General features: G+C 49.3%; 1 protein-coding gene and 1 non-coding gene across 11 annotated transcripts in view; both read left to right on the forward strand.

Moving 5' to 3' along the window:
* Positions 1-18993, forward strand: part of LARGE1 (LARGE xylosyl- and glucuronyltransferase 1) — a 565935-nt gene that overhangs the window by 177386 nt on the left and 369556 nt on the right. The gene's annotated exons all lie outside the window — the stretch shown is intronic.
* Positions 5721-5858, forward strand: LOC136321320 (small nucleolar RNA SNORA76). The gene has a single exon (XR_010728583.1). It is a non-coding gene; the product is annotated as a small nucleolar RNA SNORA76 (small nucleolar RNA).

Genomic DNA, 18993 nt, shown 5'->3' on the forward strand with positions numbered 1-18993 from the left:
AGCTTTCATTTGTCATTCGGTTCACCAATTCAGTCTCTTTCCTTCCAAGAAGCCTTTATTCTTTAAAATCCCTAGTCCTATGCTGCTTACTGGGTATCCCTCAAAGGCTTAGCACATATTAATACCATTTGTATTGCATTATCCTGCATTCTTGAATGTTAACTTTATCTCCTTGAATTGCTGGGGAATGCCATGCTGTCGTGAGCTGTTGTCCCCTGCTTCTTTCGGACCTGCCTGTGGTAGTTTGTGCTCATAGAGCTACTCACACAGACATTTGTTGAAGGACCATGGTATTATCTTAATAGGAATAGAGAAAGCAGAGACAGTGGAGTTAGATAATGACAGTGAACTTTTCTTCCTTCCTTCCTTCCTTCCTTCCTTCCTTCCTTCCTTCCTTCCTTCCTTCCTTCCTTCCTTCCCTCCCTCCCTCCCTCCCTCCCTCCCTCCCTCCCTCCCTCCCTCCCTCCCTCCCTTCCTTCCTTCCTTCCTTCCTTCCTTCCTTCCTTCCTTCCTTCCTTCCTTCCTTCCTGGCAAGGATCTGGCAAGAGAGGAAAGTACATCAAAGTGGTGTTTAGATTAACCCTAAGGGGAAAGTTTAATTGGTCCCCTGGGCTTTCCATTGTTCTGTACCTGGGCAGGGGCCATTAGTCTCTGTGGCCGTTTCTCATCACGGCCTCCCTCCCCTGGGTGATGCTGCCTGGCATGCTGGCTGGGTGGGGGGAAGATGCACTGGAGAGAGGGAAAAGGCACCAGTTTGGGTCTGATGCAGTCATCAGCAGTCCCAGAGCAGAGTCTCAGAACGTCAGCTGGGACCTTCAGCTGTTAACCTCGGCTATGTCATCCATTCATACGTATGTTCACACGTTCAGCAAATACTCATCAGGACACTCCTGTGCACAAGGTTTTCCATGAGACACCACCATGAGGGTCCTAGGAGGCATGAAATTCAATTTGGAGGGTAGACATCCATCCGATGGGGGCTCACTGAGGGTTGCTGTGACCCCACAGCCGCATGGCCTGTGAGGAAATTGTGTAAAACTTGGTGCATTATAATGGAAAACAAGTAGCTCTGTACAACAGTGTGTCCAGATAACCTTGAACACAGAAGAATAAGTTACAGTGATAGGAAGTTACTGGCTCAACCAAATGTAATTTTAATCCTAGAGCAGTCTTGGCATCTCAGTGTCCAAGACTATTTAGCATAAAGTTAGGGAGACCCTGGGTCCACTCCCTGTGTCACTCTTTGAGCTCTCTGTCCCTCTGGTAAGCTACGTAACCGTCCTGTGTGTCTCATGCTTCTCAATGGGCTAACAATGGAAATGACTTTTATTGGTGAATCGTGTTCCCCTCAAAATGTGTAGGTTGAAATCCTGGTACCCAGTGTCTCAGAATATGACTGTATTTGGAGACAGGGACTTGAAAGAGGTAATTAAGGTAAAATGTGATCGTATGGGTGGGCCCTAATTCAGTATGACTACTGTCCGTTTAAGAAAAGGAGATTAGGACACAGACACACGCAGAGGAAAGATATGTGAAGACATATGGCTATCTATAAGCCAAGGAGAAGAGAGATCGGGAGGAGCAAACCCCTGCTGACACCTTGATCTCGGACTTCCAGCCTCCACAACTGTGGTAATATAGATTTCTATTGCGTCAGCCCCCCGGACTGTGGTACTTTACAGCAGCCCTAGTGACCTCATGCAGTGACATTCACCTGGAGAGAGGCAGTGACCCGGAAGGCATCCATGCGATGTCTAGGCTGCAGTGTGTGGCACGTGGTGGGGAATCCTGGCTAGGCCAGGTGAACAGGCTCAGGCTGGTGCTCTGTCCGGTCCTGTGTACACCTTAACCAGCATGGCCACCTCCTACAGCGCTCTTTCCGGTAGAGAGACCCGGTGCCGGGCCCGTGGTGATGATGATTAGATTCCTTGTCCATGGCAGTTCCACTGAGTGTCAGCAGCTGCTGTTCGATCTGGGGAAGCTGTCCACCCTGACAGTGCCAGGCTCAGGTGAAAGCATCGGTTCTCCCCAGGCCACGTGGTTGATTCATCCCAGGCAATGAGCAGAGGAGTTTATCGTCAGGGCCTTATGGGGGATACATGCAGAACTCCGTCACTCTCAGCACCTCAGCTCTCATCAGCCTGGGCGAGTGTGCCTGCCTCTCTCGGACCCCGGCTTGGTCCGGCCGGCATGTGTGCCCACGTGTCCATTAGCTTGGTCTCTGCTTGGCGATGCTGCAGACACTTCCAGAGCCAAGTACGTGCTGGTTTCCTTGTTTCTCTCTCTGCCTTTCTCGTGCTGTTGGTTGTCATGGGGGCACTTGTCCTCACGGTCTGCAGGGTACCGCTAAAATCACAGTCGTGACATCGGCCCCTGGGGTATGTGGGTAGCCCGTGGGAGGCCGCTCCATCTGGAAACTCAAAAGAGAAACAAAATCCTCTTCTACTGCTTCCCCCGGACTTTTCTGTATCTTTGTAGGTAGACAAGGCCAAGTGGGGAATTTATAAATTGACACTTTTATTCCCCAAAAAACAGCTTTTTTTTTTTAAGTTCCTTTGATTCCAAAGCAGTGAAAGTGAAGAGCAGAGAGTGAGTTTGGCCAGGAAGCCAGAGCAATTGGAGAAAGAAGGGGGGATGACGCATGTGTGCCTGGAGTCCTGTGCGCCTGGAAGGAAGCTCTCCGTCATGCACTGCGGACGCGGCCACAGACCGCCACAGACCCCAGAGAGAGAGGCCCCGGACCATTTCCGGCTGGGAAACACCTGGAGACATACTTTCTAAGTTGCAACGTCTCTGGCAAGCCAAACTTGACTCTAATAATCTTGTTATGTGGCGTTTCAGTACTTCTTCTACTCCCTGTCTTTCTCTTGATGGACACACAGCGAAGCGATCGGGCTGCCCGTGTCAGAGGGCAGGTGTGGTCCCAGGGGGGTGTCTCTTTAGCTGTTGGTAGTAGGCGTGCCCAGCCAGCACCAGGGCAGTGAGGAAGGGAAGCCGGCATGGTGGCGTGGCCTTTCCCCCTTCTCCCTCCATCTCTTGATTGGGCGTGGCGCCCCTCAGCTGGCCTTTCCCCCTTCTCCCTCCCATCTCTTGATTGGGCGTGGCGTCCCTCAGCTGGCCTTTCCCCCTTCTTCCCCCCATCTCTTGATTGGGCGTGGCGTCCCTCAGCTGGCCTTTCCCCCTTCTCCCTCCCATCTCTTGATTGGGCGTGGCGTCTCTCAGCTGGGCTTTCCCCCTTCTCCCCCCCATCTCTTGATTGGGCGTGGTGTCCCTCAGCTGGGCTTTCCCCCTTCTCCCCCCCCATCTCTTGATTGGGCGTGGCGTCCCTCAGCTGGGCTCGCCCTTGTGTGCCAGTTCTGGGGTCCTCTGGAGATGGCAGCCTTCCTCCTGGACGACGGAGGTCGCAGTTTCGTTTTCAGGCCGCCCTGAGTCGGCTGTAGCACTGGGATGTGAGCCGGGATGGTGGTGCGAGGCCTCCGGGATAGTAGCGGCTGTAGGCCGGGAGAGGGCCGGACACAGGGTGCGTGCCGAGGAGAAGAGCGACTAAGATGGGAGGTTACTTGTACAGAAGATCTGGGACCCGGTTGTCTCACCTTGATTTGCTGAATCGTTTCTTTTCTTTAAAGCTCCACGGTCTTGACTAGACTCTCCCTTGCCTCCTCCAGAGGGGTGTCTGAAGTTACATAGAGCTATTTGTTTAATAATTTGCCCATCTTTGGTGGGGCTGAGACCAATTTGCCAACTTGCCCCAGGCCACACACTGAGTTATGGGGCAGGGCTGGGACTTGAACTTGAGACTTCCTTCCCAGCCTGATGCTCTTCCCCCTCATGCTGACCTCTTGCTGCTGCTTTCTGGGAGCACTCACCCTTCTGCTCCCACCTCTGGCAAGTCCCATGAGCGACTCCTTTGGCAGCAAGTGACATTCAGCAAAGGGCAGAGGTGGCAGAGGCCCTGAAGAGGAGGTGTGGGGACAGGGGGGATGTGATACATGCAGTGGGTAGAAAGGGCAAGGACCTGGAAACTGGCTGCCATGTGACATTTAAAGACTTTCCTGTGTGTAGACAGAGACTGGGCAGAGGTCATGGACGATGCCCCGCACGGGGTGCCCCTGAGAGGGAGCCTGCACGTTCCTTCCGAGGCGAGGCTCAGCTGAGAAGGCCCCTCCTAGCCGTCAGAAGTGCTGCTGGAGGTCTGCGCTGTGTTGTGGGCCGACCCTTGCGATCCATGTTTGTTTTAATGGGAAGCAGCCCTCAGAAGAGAAAGACATGCATTTGTATGCAGCCCGTCGGACGGCGTGGAGATAAACCCGGCGCTGCTGAGGCCACACGCAGCCAGCGCGTTGCGGGGGAGACGCACAGGCGCGGAACGCTGATTTCCCTCACCATCTTTTCTAGAAACCTTCTTCTGGGCCACACACCTGAGGTTGTTAATGTTAGGGGCCGTCTAGCGTTGCAATTAAATTGCTTAGGTTTTGGAGACAGCCCTGTGTTCAAATCCATGTATTGATGGATGCATTTTCCATCATTTATGCAATGAGGCTCTCAAAGGAAGTCCCTTTTATGACCTTCATTCCTTTCGTCCGTGAACTGGACATATTAATGCCGAGAGCATAGATTTCTAGCGTTTCTACGTGGATGTCAAGGACGCTGCATAGTGGCTCACACATGTTGAGCGTTCGGCGACTGGTAGGCGCTATCCTCAGCAGCTGCGGTGTCCTCGTGACGAGTGCCTCATTGACTTGGATGGATGTGGACAAGGTGTATAATAGAGTGCCCCGTCCAGAACCTGGCCTGTGGTTATCTTTAATAAATGAGAGCCGTTGCAGGAGGCTGGGAGAACTCAAAGGTCTGAATAATTCAGCAGCTACAGCAGAGCAGGAAGATTCTGGGACGTGGATTCTGTCCCCTGCCCCGTCTCCACATAGCCGTCTGGCTGTGGCCAAGTCACTTTACTTGACATGGCTTCACGTTCCTCGTCAGTCCAATGGGGCTAAGTGACTGAGCTTTGCGTGATACTGCAAAGAGATTGCAGAAATCCTTTGTTCATCCGTGGCGGATAGATCTGAACCGCGGGTGACACCCGATGACACACACTCTGGAAAGCATGCTGCCAGTTCGCTATGGGCAGACACTGTGCAGACCCTTTAATTCAGTGATTCTGTTTTTTAGGAAGATCTTGTCCCTGTGTGTAGATTCCCAAAGAAAAGGGGAGTGGGGTAGAGTGAAGCCTGTTAGAGTGGTTCATTAGCTCAGTTGGTTGTAGCATTGGCCCAATTAAGCCAACGTTGTGGGTTCAATCCCCCATCAGCGTGCATACAAGAATCGACCAATGCGTAAATAAAAGGAACAACAAATTAATGTTTCTCTCTCTCTCTTTCTTTCTCTCTAAAATCTATAAATTAAAAAAAAAAAACCAAAAAAGTTCAAAATTGGAAACTCCACCCGGGCCCCAGGTTGTCAGGCAGTTTGGCTGTTTAACACCCTGGAGCGCCCTGTGGCCAGCCACGGGAAGGCCACCAGGAAGGCCACCAGGAAGGCCACCAGGAAGGCCGAGCATGACTTTCAGTGGAATGTGGAATGTCCTGTTTGGGATGGAGCTGAGTGCTGGGGAGGCCCTGTATTTTAACTGAGGCCCACAGAGGGATGGTGATTTTTGAAATGAGTTCCTCCGTCCACCGAGCTCCGCTTTCTGGGGGTCCTGTGCTGTAGCCGCAGCCAGGGCACTGCCTTGGAACCTCTGCAGTGCCTGCCCGGTGGCCTCAGAGGTCTGGTGGCCGTGCCAGAGCAAACCCAACTCGTTCAGATCCGGGGCTGCTTCACTGTCCCGTGAGCGACTCCTTTGGCGGCAAGTGACATTCAGCAAAGGGCAGAGGTGGCAGAGGCCCTGAAGAGGAGGTGTGGGGGTGAGGGGGGATATGATACATGCAGTGGGTAGGAAGGGCAAGGACCTGGAAACTGGCTGCCATGTGACATTTAAAGACTTTCCCGTGTGTAGGCAGAGACTGGGCAGAGGTCATGGACGCTGGCTTATCTCCTCTGCCTGGGTTTCTCTGGTGGTCCCCGTGCCTTGCAGCAGCTGTGATCAGGGAATGGGTTTGGATCACTCAGGTCTCAAGGTCCCCCTGGCGGGAAGGGTTCTTCCTCTGAGGACCATTGGGGGTCCCAACAAGGGACGGCTCACAAAGCTTTTGGCTCTGAATGAGTGCTCAAGTGTTGGCTGCCCGAGCCTTCTTGGAGGTGAGGTGGGGGTGGGGATCGGCAGTCACTTTTGCGCACAGCTATCATCTGGCCGGGATTTGGGGAAAGCTCCCCATTTCCAGGACAGTACAACTGCCCATGCATGCATTCTTGTGCCTGCTGATGGCCCCACAGATATAGGCAATGCATCTCTGAAAACATTAGCTTGGAATTTGTGGGCCTAGAAATAGAGTTAACCTACTCTCCAATAGGTTTATCCGTCTCTTCATAAAGTCATTATAGCCCATGATAAAAAGAAATGAGGGTCCACAAAAAAGGAAATTAGACATGTGGTAATTCCTGAGATTTAAGATCTAAAAATTTGATAATTCAGTGCTTTACACGGGCAACCTGATTATGCCCCCCCTCTGCTGAGTGTCCGTCAGCAGCTGCCTATGTTAAGGATAAGATAGAAACTCAATCGGGTGCACAGAAGGCTTTCCTGATTCAGCTGCCCCCTCAGTCTCATTTTTCTGGCATTCTTCTTTGACATTCTTGAAGGTGCAATTCCAACGAACATATGTGTATTAGTTTCTCCTTGCTGCTGTAACAAATCACTGTGAAGTTAGCTGCTTAAAATAAGAGAGGCTTATTCTTTTGCCCTTCTAGAGGCCATAAGTCCAGCAGTGTTCACTTTCCGGGCTAGAGTCAGGGTGTCAGGAGACTTCCACAGACTCTGAGAGCAGAATCCATCTCCTGGCTCATTTCACCACCTGGACTTCTTGACGTTTGGCCTCTTCCTTTATCTGCAAAGGTTATCACTCCAACTTCTGCTTCTGTCATCACGCCGACTTTTTCTCTGGTGTTAACTCTTCCTGCATGTTTCTCATAAGGGTCTTGTGGTTACGGTGGGCTCCGCCAGATCATCTGAGGTAATCTCCCCACCTCAAGGTCTTTAATCACACCTCCAAAGGCTCTTTGGCCATTAATATAGCTGTCACAATTTTTTTTATTTAATTCCTTTTTTTCCTTCTTTTCCAAGTGAGAGGAGGGGAGATAGAGAGACAGACTCCTGCATGTGCCCCAACCAGGATTCACCCAGCAACCCCATCTGGGGCCGATGCTCTAACCATCTGGGGCCATGCTCGTAACTGAGCTACTTTTAGTGCCTGAGGTGGAGGCTCCACTGAGCCATCCTCAGTGCCTGGGGCCAAAGCACTTGCACCAATAGAGCCATGACTGCAGGAGGGGAAGAGAAAGAGAGAGAGGTAAAGAAGGGGCTGGGGAGAAGTAGACAGTTGCTTCTTCTGTGTGCCCTGACTGGGAATCAAACCTGGGACCTCCACACACCGGGCCAGTGCTCTACCACTGAGCCAATTGGCCATGGTCAACATTCACAAATTCTAGGAATCAGCCCATGGACATCTTTGGGGAACCATTATTCAGCTTATTCCAAGGTAGTTCCCTGGTCTTTGCACCGAACATTCTCACTGCCTGGGACCTCTTTTCCTGCCTTCTTTGCCAGGCTCATAACCTGTTCACCCTTTAGAACTTACTCTCAGGGTCTGCTCTGGGAGAAGACTTCCTTGGACCGCCTCTCCCCCACCCCACTGATCTGGCAACGCGCCTCTCCGCTGGCTTAGTAGCGTTACCACACACTGTACTATAGTTGTCGATGTATTTGTCAGCCTGTTTTAGAAGTCCTTGAGGCCCTGGCCAGTTGGCTCAGCGGTAGAGCGTCGGCCTAGCGTGCGGAGGACCCGGGTTTGATTTCCGGCCAGGTCACACAGGAGAAGCACACATTTGCTTCTCCACCCCTCCGCCGCGCTTTCCTCTCTGTCTCTCTCTTCCCCTCCCGCAGCCAAGGCTCCATTGGAGCAAAGATGGCCCGGGCGCTGGGGATGGCTCTGTGGCCTCTGCCTCAGGAGCTAGAGTGGCTCTGGTCGCAACATGGCGACGCCCAGGATGGGCAGAGCACCGCCCCCTGGTGGGCAGAGCATCGCCCCATGGTGGGCGTGCCGGGTGGATCCCGATCGGGCGCATGCGGGAGTCTGTCTGACTGTCTCTCCCTGTTTCCAGCTTCAGAAAAATGAAAAAAAAAAAAAAAAAAAGAAGTCCTTGAGGACAGTGAGTACAGTATATCCATCTTCCTGTCCCTACCCTGTAGACCCATGGCTGCACGTGGTCAGACTGGTTGACGGGTGCCCAGGAGAATGGGGACCAGGGCAGGAAGCAGGGGCCACCATGGAGATGTCCCAAGGAGAAGCCCTTGGTCCTGATTTCCATGCAGCCGTGCTTGTCCAGGAATGGCCTTTCCTCCTGGGAACTGAAATCCTTCGGGCTTCGGCATGTCAGGTTCTGTGTTCTCCGGTCCCTTCAGCTATCTTAATTCCCTCTTTGTTGTGCTGTAATAGATTAGCCAAAGTGAGAGCGAATAGACAATTTCCTATTAACATTTATATTGCTTTTCCTTTCTATTTCTTGGCGAGGCTCTGAAGACTAGGATGGCTGCGGAAAATATTCTTTCATCCAAATGATGTCCCTGCTGGGACTGGATTCCTGCACGTTGCTGGGCCATGGAGAAGAGTGGGGAGGGGGTGGACTCAGGAGCCCAGGAAAAATTAAGGCACAGAATTCAATCCAGAAACTGCAAGTTGGGTTCGGTGAACGTCAGCGGACAGAGTGCCCACTGTGTCTACTCCGCGGGGTCTCTGTATAACCTACTGTTTATCAAGTGGCCTTGTGCTGAGCATTCTTCCAAGTGCTTTCATTTCATCACCTCCTTTTTAGAACTACCCTGTGAAATCTGGTTCCCGTTATTAACTATTACAGAAAAAGAAACCGAGGCAGAGAGTGGTTACTTAACGTGCTCGCGGTAGTAAATGGCATGGGCTCCAGAGCCTGCAGCTGTACCGCTGTGCTGGTGGGGAAGACCTGGCCCCGGTCCCCCACATGCCCGTGCCCAGAGGTGGCATCTGATTGGCATGCATTGAAGAGTTAGATTCACAGGTGGTCAGAGGTTTTGAAGGGCATTTCAGGCAGAGGGAATAATAAACACAAAGACAAGGAAGTGTGCAAGTATAAGGTCTACCAGAAAGTTCTGTCCGTTCCTATCACAACAAGTTTCGACACGTAAGCACATGTTTATTTGGCGCATGTGTGCCTCTCTATTTTTATCACTTAATGTATACATACTGACGTGGCAAATTAACTAAAACAAAGTTGATTCACGTTAGTCTTATGTGTGAAGCGATAGTGTACCTACCCATGGCTACTGATAAAGTTCATTTATGCCACTGTAATTTTTATAAACTTCAACAAGGAAGAAATGCTACAGAAGCATGTAGAAATTTATTGAAAATGTTTGGTGAAGGAATAATACTGACTATCACTTGTTTTTGTCCTTAACAAAATTTTTTGAAGGGCAAAAAATTCAAAAATGAAGAAGATATCAAACCAGCACTGGTTCAATTTTTCACATCAAAAGATAAAACATTTTTCAAAAATGGGATATACAAATTGCCCTCACGCTGGCAAGAAATCATTAATAATAATGGCAATTATATTATTTAATAAAGTTTATTGACGGTAAGAAAAATTTGTATTTTGTTTTATTCCAAAAACGGAACAGAACTTTCCGTAGACCTTATATGTTGTTGAGGAAAGACTGAGTAGCAATCTGAGTTACTACAGGTGACTTTCAAGGCTGTAGGAAAAGTTGACAAGGAGCACGAGACCTGGAGGGCCAGGAGGGACAGGACGGTATCGCCAGCAAATGGGTTTTCTGATCTGTGGTCTGGGGGTGAGCCCCTGGAGGCAAGGTGATGTCGACAGCAAGTGTCTCAAACTGGGGGCTTACAAGTGCCCTGGGATCTCGATGAAATGCAGACTCTTAAGTCATTGATTTTTTTTTTTTTTTTTTGAAGGGAAAGAAAGAGAAACTTTAGTTTGTTGTTCCACTCATTTGTGCATTGACTGGTTCATTCTTATATGTACCCCGACTGGGATCAAACCTGCAACCTTGGTGTGACAGGACGATGCTCTCACCAGTTGAGCTACCTGGCCAGGGCCCAGACTGTAGTTTGTAAACGTGGAGTGGGCCACAGGGTATGCTTTTCTGACGAGCTCCCAAGTGCTGCAGATGTATGTGATCGGGAGCTGGCCCCATGTTGGGCAGTGAGGGCGTAGAGGGGAGGGAGGCGCCCCGGGGTGTGCGGGTGAAGATACTTGGGAATGCTGTTCTACTTGGCTGTCAGGCTAAAGGATCTGTGGTTGCGTTCTTAAGAAGAATGGCAGAAGATGGAGAGGGAAATGGGGAGTGGAGGCAAAGGTGTTCAGCAAGGGAGGAGGGAGAACCGGACTTCCTGTAGGTGAAGAGGATGCTGATGGGAGTGAGCAGTGTGTCAGTTACAATGAGGCTCAGCAGCATACGACAGTACCGTTTAAACCAGGAGGCAGTTTGTCTCTCACGTCCCCAAAAGCCTGGGTGTTGGCAGTGTGGGGTGTGACATGGGGGGGGGGTCTAATGGTGTCATTTGATTCCTCGGAACCATCTTCCTGCTCTGCCATCCTATTCCCTAGGGTAGGGCACCTCAGTGTCTAATATGGTGCTTGAGTGTCAGCATTCTTGCTGACCAGCAGCCAAGAAGAAGGCCAGAACGGGCACGCATCTCAGTGGGCACACTGCCTCTGAGTGGCCTCTCTGAAGTCCCACTGCGTGCTTGGCTGCCATAGAGCCTGTGAGGTCTAGTCTTTTCTCTGGCTGTTTGCTCCCCTCTATGTAAACAGGGTTCTGTTCCTAAGCAGAAGAGGGGGGGATGGACATGGGCAGTGGTGGGATTGAAATAATTTAACAACTGGTTTTCAGCCCTAATGACCGTTTTAAGTATGTAAAAAAAGATATACTGAAAGGTAGTTTGTTATTTCATGCATATGTTACTTAAATAAGAACAATAAAAGAGGTACATAAAACGAGATTGTTACAAGAAAGAGTTTTAAAATATTAATGAAAAATATTAAATTATACCTGACCAAAAATAATAAGACTGTTATTTAAGGTATTTTCGTATTGCTTCTTGATTGGTGTCCCCACTTGCAATTTTTTTTCATCTATGGACGGAATGGACATTACTATGGGCACTTAGAATACACTGTTGCACAGATGAACGCTAAGAAAGAGTAAAGAACGTAAATTTGTGATTTCCACATTGGGCGGCTGCCCAGGTGCCCACCTTAGAGAGAACCCTGATTACAAGTGCCATTTTAATAACCAGTTTGAGGAACCCAACAAAAAATTAGCTGTCGGTTCTGCTGAACCGGTGCAAACCAGCTGAATCCCACTACTGGATATGGGATGGCCACAAGTTGAATTTGTGGTGAAAAGTTAAAAGGGGCAGGGTGTTAAATTAATCAGGTTCTGGAGGGTGTACGTGAGTGGCAGCCCCTTGCGCTGATAGGACTCTGAATCTACTTGTGCCCTTTGCTTGTCCTTGTTCCTTAGCGTGAACGTCTCTCTCCTCTATCACAGAAAACCTGTCCAAAGCTCTATGCCAACCTCCTCCGAGAAGCCCACCAGGAACCTTGAATTGGGATCAGTTCTCCAGCCACTGAACAGAGTGTGGTGCTAGCATCTCCGTCTGCCCTCGTTTCATTCTCTGTGTGTTTTATGTAGTAGTTTGCACGTATCCTCCTCTTTAGACTGTGAGTCAACACTCGGTCCCTGGAACCGTGCCTGGTACACGATGAATTTCCAGGATGTGTTAATTAAACTTCAGTGAGCAGTTAAATTTGAGGGGATCCAGCTGACTGTGTCTGGCCCAGGTGTTTGTCCTAGAGCAGTGCTTCTCTGGCACTGGAGGGCTTGCTACAACTGCTCCTCCCCCCCACACTGTTTCTGATTTAGTAGTTCTGGGGGCATGCAGGGCTAAGAATGTGCATTTCCTACAAGTGCCCAGATAACGCTGACACAGCTGGTCCCGGGATGGCCCTTCCAGAGTTGGAAGTTCACCCTCCTTGAGAAAGACAGATTTGTTTCTTGTTTTCTGGGGTTTTTTTTCTGGGGAATCTGCAGTGTAAACCCGGCCCGAAAATAGGCGTGGGAATCAAAGACGGGGACATGAAGTAAGTGGATGAACCCATAGAGAAATATTTAGGATCAAGAGTGCTTTGGAGTCTTGTTCTTAATTTTTTTCCAACTGAATTCCTGTTTTACCTCATTTTAGATGCTGCCAATCATGAGCTGTACCTTTATTTAATATACAGCTAAGAAATTAAAAAAGCATTTTAATTAAGCTGTGTCACAATGCTTTCTTGTCTGTTTGCATCTTTTCCATTTATGGGAAGAAGCCCTTTAGACCTAATTAGGTGGATTTTCTCCTGTTCTACTCTGCTTGCTCAGGAAGGGAAATAGCAGTGTGTGTATAGGTTCGGGTATTCCTGAAGCTCCTTCCTGTTGGGTCTCACTCTTCGGAATCCCTTCTCAACTCCGGGCCACCGCCATCTGTGTTTTTCCACATTGCGTTGCCCTTCACACTATCGTGAGCATCAGAATTCTCATAAGGACCCTGCAAGAAGGCACGGGACAGCACTTGGCAGCTCTGGGGAGTGAGCCAGCCCCCAGGTCCTCTTTGGAGAAGGTGGCTGACAACTGACTCCCCCTCTCTTCCTGCCACTTCTCACACTGTTTGGTTTATAGGGTTGGAAGAGCGATACCCCCTCCCCCCATGACCTCTAGGATCTTCATGGGAGCCACTGACGCCCATTCAGCAATGACCTCCATGGAGCCACAGCTGTGTGGTCCTCAGTGATTGCTGGAGCCTCCCTGGCGTTCGAGACGTGAGGCTGAGAAACAGTCAGTCTTAGCATCAGTCCATTCTTAAAATGTGGACCCCACACCAGGCACATGTTTTCACTCTTGTGGCTTTTCTCATCACCACGTTGTGAATGTTTACGATGATTGTCCAAGGTCGGCATTGCGACCTCAGTTTTATGGATGAGGACCTCTGGGTCCCCATTCAACATGCCGGCAGGTGCTCATTCACTCCACAGATATTTACTGAGCTCCTGCTTTGTGCCAGTCACCTTTTTAGGTCCTGGGAATACTGAAGTGGAAAATTCCCTGGGGACAGTCAGGGAAGCACTAGGTACTGAAGATTGAATCATGTAAGTGCTTTGTAAGAAGAATAAGTTCAGATATGCCATGTCAGATATTAGAGAAGGTTTTTTGAGTAGACTTTATAGTGAAGTGAGGGTATACTCCATACAGTTATCAAAAAAGTGCAGATTTCGAGCAGAGGAAATTGCAAGTGCAAAGGGCCTATGGTAGAAATGTGCTGTCTTCTTTAAGGAACAGTAAATTTAGGCAGTTTTTACCTACAATATTTGTGACATCAAATGTGTGGGGTCTTTTTCCCCATACCAGTTGTCCAACTCTCCGGACACCAACTGTGTATCCTATAATTTAATTCTGTCACAAACTACCCACAGTTTTTTGTTTGTTTGTTTGTTTGTTTTTGCAAGAGAGAACAGACAGACCGGAAGGGAGAGAGATGAGAAGCATCATCTTGTAATTGCGACACTTTAGTTGTTCATTGATTGCTTCTCATATATGCTTTGACCAGGGGGCTACAGATGAGTCTGTGATCCCAGGCTCAAGCCTGCGACTTTGGGCCTTAAGCCAGTGACCTATGGGCTCAAGCCATCAACCTCAGGGTTTTGAACGTGTGTCCTCAGTGTCCCGGGTCACCCCTCTTTCCATTGTGCCACCCCCTGGTGAGGCATAACTACCCAAAGTTAATATAGACTCCATAGGTTAAGGGCTCGGTCTCATCAAACTACTCCCACTTCAGACTCTAATCATAAGCACCAGGTTGCCACCTATACTTCTGACTAACTGGCTGTACATTCAGGTGGTTCCCAGAGCACCACTACCCCTCTCCCCTGGAACTCAGGGAAGTTCGTTACTTATAATACTGGTTTATTATAAAGCATGCAGCTCAGGAACAGCCCAGTGGAAGAGATGCATAGAGCAAGGGGAGGAGCAGGGTTCTGCATCCACCTCTCTGGCCATGCTGCCTTCCCAGGAACTTGGTGTATTCAGCACCCTGGAGTTCTGTCTGAACCCTGTCTTTTAGGGGTTTTGTGGAGGTTTCATTATGCAGGCATGATTGATTACATCAGTGGCCATTGGCATTTAGCTCAGTCTCCAGCCTCTCTACCCTCCCTGGAGGTTGGGAGTGGGGTGGGGCTGAGAGTTCCATCCCTCTGAGTATGCCTTGGTCTTTCTGGTGACCAGTTTCCATCCTGAAACTGTCTAGCGGTCCCCAGCCACCAGTCATCTTATTAGCATACACAAGATACTTTTATCATTCCAGAGGGTTTTAGGAGGTGTTATGTCAGGAATTGGGGACAAAAACCAAATATATGTTTATCATAGGAAGGAAGCCAGCCAGACTGGAGTGGTGGAAGTTCAGAAAAGGTTCAGTAAATGGCCCCAAAGTGGGATGCAGCTGAACTGAAAAGTCCAGATCCTTGGGGTGCAGGTCTGGGCTTTGTCCATGTGCAGGTCAGTGGGAAAAGCCACTGCAGATGACATGCTTCTCTGTTGATCAGAGTGAGTTTAAATCTTTTAAGAGACAGAGGCTCTGATTCATTGAGCTCCAGTAACAGCCCCCCAGCAGAAAAATATTCTAGTTGCTGTCACCATTGTGCTGCTGAGGAAGTAAGTAGCTACAGTATCTGACTCCCAAGCTGCAGTTTAACCAACCCAGGTCAAGATCACTGCACGTGTGCAGAGGTGAGCAAAGGAGTACAAACATGTCATCCCCTTTTTGTGTTCTTAAAGTAGAATATGGGACTTTCAACTCCTCCTCCTTTGAAGAACATGGTGGGGAGGGAGACTTCTGGAAGCCACTGTAGACGGAACAGATCTGAGTTTTCATTCAGCTCTGCCGATAATTAGCCGCGGGACTCTACCTACTAGAGTTCTGTTACAGGCAAGAGAAGAGGTGAATTTAAACAGGGAAGAGTTTGGCCCTTATTAGGTGCCCTGAAGAATCCTACAAGAAGCTAGAGACACAGGCACTAAGCTGAGCTGTGAGTAGCAGTTCTCCGAGCCATCCGGAACCAGACCTTGGAGGAGACTTGGTCAGAAAGCCACTGGGGCAGCTCCTCCCAGAAGGACCACACAATGTCTGCTGGAGGCGAGTTGGCAGGACGGGTGCCATATTTGACACTCGTAAAGTTTGGCATTGAACCAGGGGACCTAACAACAGATGCCTTGGAGAGAAAAAAAAAAATGCTCCTTGCTCATACTTTCTCAAAAGAGAAGCAGCGGAAGAGGTTTCACCTCCTGATGTTTATTTCTGCCTCTCTCGTCTCACACAGGTGTGTTCACTTGGTGGGAACTAAGTTTCACAGTCGATGTCCTAGGTGTAAAGGCCTCTGGAAAAGGTCTCACGTGGCTCTCCATGTACATAGGGGAAATATGAAAACAATGCTATTGTCAATGGAAGAGGATAAGGGGACACGAAGGTTTCTGCATGTCACTCAACTTGTTGAAACATCAGGCCCAGTAGATTGAATAAGTTATGCAGGTATAATGCAATATTTATAGCAGCCACTCAAAAAGCCATACACAGAGATACCCTAAAAAAAAACTTTCAGTGAATCAAAATGAAATTCTAAAGAATGTTCAAGGACCATACAGGAAGGCAGGGAAAACACCAGTGAGATGCCATTCGAGTAGTAAGGCTAAAATTAAAAAGACTGACAACCTCAGATGTTGGTGAGGTTTGGCGCAAATGCAACTCTCACATGTAATTGGTGTAAAATGGCTTGTCCACTTTTCATTTTTCTGAAGCTGGAAACAGGGAGAGACAGTCAGACAGACTCCCGCATGCGCCCGACCGGGATCCACCCGGCACGCCCACCAGGGGGCGACGCTCTGCCCACCAGGGGGCGATGCTCTGCCCATCCTGGGCGTCGCCATGTTGCGACCCTCCTGGGTGTCGCCATATTGCGACCAGAGCCACTCTAGCGCCTGGGGCAGAGGCCACAGAGCCATCCCCAGCGCCCGGGCCATCTTTTGCTCCAATGGAGCCTTGGCTGCGGGAGGGGAAGAGAGAGACAGAGAGGAAGGCGCGGCGGAGGGGTGGAGAAGCAAATGGGCGCTTCTCCTATGTGCCCTGGCCGGGAATCGAACCTGGGTCCTCCGCACGCTAGGCCGACGCTCTACCGCTGAGCCAACCGGCCAGGGCCGGCTTGTCCACTTTTAAAACAAGTCTGCCAGTTTGTTATGAAACTAAACAGACATCTATTTTCTTTTTTTTTATTTTCTTTTTTTGTTTTCTTTTTTTTTAAGATTGTATTTATTGATTTTAGAGAGAGGAAGGGGAGGATTGAAGGTGGGAGGAGTGGAAAGCATCAACTCATAGTAGTTGCTTCTCATATTTGCCTTGTCTGGGCAAGCTTGGGGTTTTGAACCTATGACCTCATCATTCTAGGTTGATGCTTTATCCACTGTGCCACTACGTGTCCGACAGGACCCTGACCTTCTTGACCCTTCAGTTCCAATTGTACTCATTGCTCACACTGAAAACAGACCAGGGTTCATCACTAAGACAGTGGGTAAACAAATCATGATCTGTTAATAACGCAATGTAACTCACTGAGAAGTAAAAAGAACAGATGACAGAACCATGTTACAACATGGAGCAGTCACAGAAATACATAGGCTGTGAAAGGCTTACCTCAAAGAGCATATACTTGGAATTCCTAATAGATGACATTTGGGGACAGGAAGCACCAGTTGATAATGAGAATAAATCACAAACATGGTAGCTTTTGGAGCGTACAGGTGAAGATGGACTGGGAAGGGGTCCGAGTGAATTATCATCACACTTCAGAATGTTCAGTGTTGAGTAGCGGCAAGATGGCGATGGAGTAGGCGGACTTACGGACTTCCACCTCCCAGAACCAAAGTAGATTACAACTTAATTTTAAGAACCATCATCTGGAAAAAACCAACTTTGGACTAAACTAAGAGAACTCTTTAACCAAGGAACACCAAAGAAGCCACACTGAGGTTGGTAGGAAAAGCGGAAATGTGGAGAGGGCTGCCCAGCTCCCTAGAGCGAACAGCAGCTCAGAGAGACTCCCGAGGTGGGAAATGAGTTTAGCAGAGAGGGGAGGGTCCTGGGCCCCAGGAACAAAGCCCCAGTCTATAGCCCCAGAACCTAGAAGAAGCGTATGGACAGTATTTAGCTGTGAAACAAGTCAGGATACTCTTTGTAGGAAAGAGACAGATTTCTCAGAGCCAGGATTCTTCTTAAAGGGACCTCACAGAAAACCTCTTTCACAACCACTCACCCAGGGCTCCGAGGGATGGGGAGAGAGGAGAGGACTGGAGTAGCAGGAAGAGAGTGTAATCTAGGAGGCACAGGCAGAAACACTTTAGGTTAGGGAGTCATTCGCCATATCTGAACTGAATATTTTCCCTGGAACCAGCAATACCAGCAAAGGGAAACAGGACACCAGCCAAACAAACCCTTCTGCGGCACTCAGAGCAGAGTCACTTAGAAGGAGGGAGCCTTCAGGAATATAGTATTGAGTGCTAGGGTCTGAGGTACAGAGGCTCCACCCACACTGCTGAGGGCGGCAGGATGCAGAAGCGTGGTCCCGTGGGGGGGGGCAGAAGCTGGGATGGCCACTACTGAGGCTCGCGTGAGCTCAGTCTTGCCTGACGAGGGTGGAAGGGGCACACTAAATTGGTCTGGCTGGCTGCGGAACTGCCTGTAATCCCTACCACAGGGGAAAGATGAAAGCCTGGGAACTGCAGAGACCCGCGACTAAGCACAGGCCCGCAGAGCCAGGGCTTGCGGCCTGTTGTGTGAGCGCAGCTTTGCCTGCGAGAGCAGGGTGAAAGCCCGGGAATAGGCAGAAACCTGCAGGTGAGCAAAGCTGCTCACCCCTGCTGGTGGTGCCAAGGCTTACAGCCCCAGGCATGGCACAGAGCCCTACCTGTGGGGGCGGAGCGAAGGCGGAGGCATGTAGACATGGGCACGTAAAAACAGCTCCTCCCATGGAGGAGAGATGGAAACTGCAGCAACAGCTGCAGCTGGCTGACACGGGCAATACCCATACCCAAATGCCTGAGACAGTGGCAGAGGGGGTGGTGGGCCTGCAGACAGACCACACCTAGGAACACAGAGGCCACACCCATTGGACTCCTCTGGCCACACCCTTCTTATACACAGACAAAATGGGAAGGCAGAGAAATGCAACCCAATTGAATCAAGAGAAATCCCCAGAAAAGGACTTGAATGAGTCAGATATAACCAAATTACCAGATGCAAAGTTTAAAATAATGATTGTTAGGATGCTCAAAGATCTTAGAACAACAATAGATGGTCGTAACAAACAACTAAATAAAGATATAGCAAGGATAAAAAGGACATTGAAATAATAAAAAAGAATCAGTCAGAAATGACAAATAACAATATCAGAAATGAAGACCACAATGGAAGGAATTAAAAGCAGGATGGATGAAGCTGAGGATCGAATCAGCAAGTTAGAGGACAAGATAAATGAAGGCATGGAAGCAGAGCAGCAAAAAGAAAAGAAACTCAAAAAGTCTGAGAAAACTCTAAGAGAGCTCTGTGACAACGTGAAGAGAAATAACATCTGCCTCATAGGGGTTCCTGAAGAAGAAGAGAAAGAACAAGGTATAGAGACTTTGTTCAATCAAATCATAGCTGAAAACTTCCCTAAATTGATGCAGGAAATAGGCACACATTTCAAAAAGCACAGAGAATTCCA

This window comes from Saccopteryx bilineata, chromosome 1 (genome assembly GCF_036850765.1).
Source record: "Saccopteryx bilineata isolate mSacBil1 chromosome 1, mSacBil1_pri_phased_curated, whole genome shotgun sequence".
In the NCBI taxonomy this organism is placed as follows: Eukaryota; Metazoa; Chordata; class Mammalia; order Chiroptera; family Emballonuridae; genus Saccopteryx; species Saccopteryx bilineata.